At 38.0% G+C, this 4,365-nt stretch overlaps 1 non-coding gene across 1 annotated transcript; it reads left to right on the top strand.

Annotated features, from left to right (window-relative positions):
• The first annotated feature begins 3,524 nt into the window (after nt 1-3,524).
• Nucleotides 3,525-3,716, top strand: LOC127492238 (U2 spliceosomal RNA). Its single transcript, XR_007921393.2, has one exon. It is a non-coding gene; the product is annotated as a U2 spliceosomal RNA (small nuclear RNA).
• Nucleotides 3,717-4,365: the final 649 nt, after the last annotated feature.

The following is a 4,365-nucleotide window of genomic DNA, read 5'->3' as shown; positions in this document are numbered from 1 at the left end:
AGTTTTCCCATGGGTGTTTACTCAATTGAACTTGTTGTTTTAAGCTTGTGTAAAATGACTGAGCAGGTTCCTGACACTGTCTTAAGAGCTATTGGCAGAGAAGTCCCAAGTGGGAATTGAAAGGTATATTATTGTGGAGTGGATGCAAGATGCTGTCAGGGAATGTCTTGGTGCCACTGGATGCTGCAATAAAGGCTGAAGTCAAATGTTAGAACTAAAAGATAAGAGACTGAGTAGAACATGAGTCAATATATAAGATATAAGTTGCTTGATATTGCTTACTTATATATTGTATTACATAGAGATATAATACAATATATATATTGTATTACATGTTGTATAGAGAAAACATCTTAAAAGGTTGTGGCTTTATTGTGAAGGAAAAAACGCTTCATAAAAATGTTGTGCTTGATCCTATAGTCATTGAAGAACAAAGTTTTTAAGATAAAGAGTAACTCAATTATATTTGTGATTTAATGGAATAATTTTTGTGTCTTTACTTTCCAAAGGTACTGAAATTCATGGCAAGCACCGTCTTCATTATACTATGAACAAGGTGAAATTGTTTCCCAGGCCTTACAACCTGTGCAGAAAGTGGGTTCCATAAGCTGACTGGAGTCCTTGGACTAGAATGGATGATCAGAGAAGTCTTTTGATGAAAACTGGCATCAATCTAATGTTAAAGGGTGAGTGGAAACTGTAAGAAAGGAAGAGGAAGAATGGACCTCAAAAGAGGGACTGGCAAACCAGAAGGAATACAGGGAAATAAGCCAGTTTAATCCATGGAAGGAAGGGAGTTCAGTGAGACTGGCAATAGCAGTTTGTGAGTTTGGGATGCTGAGAAATACCTAGAGACATAGAGGAGAGATTGCTTGTTCAGCAACTGAGAAGACACAGAATAGCAACAGTCAAGAATCACGGAACCAAATGAATGAAAATGTGAATCATCCTTGTTTGTCAGCAAACATATATTAACTTACGCTGACATCCAGTCCACACTCCCCAAGCCATACTCTGAACAAATTTATTTCTGGCAGCTAGAACAGAGCCAGTTTTCCCAGTTTAGCACCCCTTGTTGGACACTTACATAGCCACATCAGAACCACTGGTGTGAGCTCTTCTGTCTATGGCTGGAATCTCATTGTACACATGGATCATGGCATTAGACCCTTGAAAATGGTGCTGATATTTTTATAATAATAACAACAGAAATAATAACAATAGTAATAATCACTTCTATCTGTCACTCTTATTTTACTCTGTTTTCATTCCATCCAACAATCAGGCATTACTTGGCTTGTTTCATATTTGTTTCACACTTTATCATCTTTGCCACATATCTATGAATAGAATATCTGCACTCCTCTCACAGTGACTCTGAGTGTTGTGCGTACTCCCATCTTTTTGGAGAGAAAAGTGAATATGATACATAACTCTGAGACAGGAAATGGCTGCCGGCTATGTTTTGGAAAAATTAGAGGTGAACAAGACATCATATGGAATAAAAGATTTTTGCTCTCTGTCTCCTGTAGAGCAAACACAATGCTTCAGGAATGTAAGAAATGTATGTTATACCGAATTGGAGGTCATCCTCTTACTTGTCAGAACATGGCTTCTCTTCCTAAGTTCCAAAACTTTAGAGGCCTGTGAAATACTTGGACAGGTTCCAAAGAGGAGCAATGAAAGTGATAAAAGATTTGAAGGCTAATACCTTTGAGAGAAGGCTAAAAGAACAAGAATTATTTCTCCTCTAAATGAGAAGTCAGAGATAATTTAACAATCTTCAAGTATATGAAAAGTTTTATGTGTATCATGATGGTGTTCAATCCAGGGAACTCTGAGCAATAAGGCCGGGGTACAGCCGAACTCTGGCAGGGGTGTAGTGTGTGGGCATTGGGTATTTCGCTACAGAAACCCCCTCCTCTGAAGCCCAGAAGACTGGATATTACCTAGCAGCAAGGTGTCATGTACTGTCGGCATGAACACTGGGGTAAAATAAATGACTTCTAAGAATCTCTAAATTCAGTAGTTTTCAGGTTTTTAAAAGGTCTTCCATTTGAGGAGACTCTGAGGGCAAATAAATTATTGGCCAAGACTTTATTCTTATAGTTTCTTAAAATAGTAGCACATCCTAATCACTACTAGTAATATCTGCAAACTGAATTCCAGAAGCTCCAATCATATTACCAGTTCAGAAATCTTTGTCACCCATACAAACTTCCAAAAATATTTTTCTTCCTATGTTTTTAAAAGCAGCTCTATTCTTCTTATCTCCCTACAATTCAATGAAACACTATTATACTGCACTGCCACAGCCTTCAATTCCCACAAATGAGGATGCTAAATATACAGCCTAATACTACAGTTGAAATAAACATTCTTCCATTTCAGGAGCAAAATCTATGCATAGAGACACCTGCATATTTTTGGAAGTATAGTAAGTCATGATTTTATGACAGACAGCAACATAGCATTCAATTTACAATCTTTTTAGAAAGGTGCATGATAGCAGAAGCTAGGACAATACAATAAAATACTATGTCTGCAATAAAAAGTCAGACTTCACTCTCCTGAAATGGGCTCATGCAGATCACTATATCTCTGTTTACGGGGAATTTTAAGATACTCACAAAACAAAACTGCCAAGCATGAAAGAATAATTCCTTTAACAGCTGTTCAGTAAGGTCAAAAACACAGAAACTACTGAAGGTTACAAAAGTATAGCTAGAACTCCTGGGAGTTTAGCTCTACTGCAACGGAGATTTCAAAATCTTCTTGTTGTATCCCCTTTGATGCTAGAATGCTTATCATTGGATACTAGATTTTAGGAGTTTGAGACCAATTCTGTCATTTGACTCACCCCCCTCAGGCCATCTCGACTTGAGGAGGCAGAGTGCATATACAAAAGGATAGATGTTTCTGATTCTTAGTTCAAAAAGAGAACTCGGCTTAGTTTAAAAAAAGAAACAAACATGGATCAATAGGAACAATCTGACACCAATATCCCAATTTCTTCCCAGACACCAGCAATAGGAAAGTTATTGTGCACAATCTTGAAAACCACTGTCCAAATGCACTATTGACAACCAGGCTGGACATAATAAGAAATTAAATGAAGCTGAATGAATACCCACACTGAGGACTACACATCAAAACTACATTTGGTGAAATGTAACTAAAGGAAGAAAAGAGCACACATCAAAATGTCATCATATGAAACATTGCTATTTTTGTGATCCATGGCTCAAAACTGAAATATAAACTCAGCCAAAGCCGTATTTGCTTCCTCTTTGCTGCTTAATTCGAATAGATTTCTTTCTGCTTTTTTCTTTGTATAGCACTTCCTGTTTTATTTTTATTCTTATTAATTTTTTATCTTACTTATACAACTTTTGTGATATAGTGGGGATTAAGTATGATTTTGAAATTGAAGTCATTTCAGGAAACAGCCAATAGAATTTTTTTTCAAATCTGCTTAGGAGTATGGAATGAATAAAATAGAAGTTAACATAAAGCAACATACCATCGCTTCTTGGCCTTTTGGCTAAGATCAAGTGTAGTATCTGTTCTTATCAGATTAATGAAGCAACATACTGTGACCATGAGCATATGGTCAAGGTGATCCATTGAGTTCCTTATTTGTTAACCTCATCTGATCTTAAATTTCATAGATTCTGCATTGCACGTTCCACAGTTGCATTACCTTAATATTCCAAAAGCCTCAATGACTTCATGCTGTTAATACCACATTTGATTGCATTTGTTATTTATTTATTTATTTATTTTTTGACAGGCAGAGTGGACAGTGAGAGAGAGAGACAGAGAGAAAGGTCTTCCTTTGCCATTGGTTCACCCTCCAATGGCGGCCGTGGTCAGTGCGCTGCTGCCGGCGCACCGTACGGATCCGAAGGCAGGAGCCAGGTGCTTCTCCTGGTCTCCCATGGGGTGCAGGGCCCAAGCACCTGGGCCATCCTCCACTGCACTCCCTGGCCACAGCAGAGAGCTGGCCTGGAAGAGGGGCAACCGGGACAGAATCCGGCGCCCCGACCGGGACTAGAACCCGGTGTGCCGGCGCTGCTAGGCGGAGGATTAGCCTAGTGAGCCACGGCGCCGGCCTGCATTTGTTATTTAAAAGATTAAAGCTGTGCTTGGACTGTGAAAATTACTTCTCATTTGTACAAATGTAACAAAGCACAATGCTTTATAGGTCATAGTCATAATTTGTAATTTTCTTTTGTTATAGTGTACTAATGGCAAAACAAAGCAAGAATTGATTGAAATCAGTCAAATTTTGAGATTTAAAGAAATCCCTCAAATGTAACAATCTAGAAAATTTTGTTATAAAATGTCCTTTTAGAATTAAAA

This window comes from Oryctolagus cuniculus, chromosome 9, assembly GCF_964237555.1.
Source record: "Oryctolagus cuniculus chromosome 9, mOryCun1.1, whole genome shotgun sequence".
NCBI lineage: Eukaryota > Metazoa > Chordata > Mammalia > Lagomorpha > Leporidae > Oryctolagus > Oryctolagus cuniculus.
The sequence above is the reverse complement of the archived record's forward strand: the minus strand, read 5'-3'. Positions and strand labels throughout refer to the sequence as shown.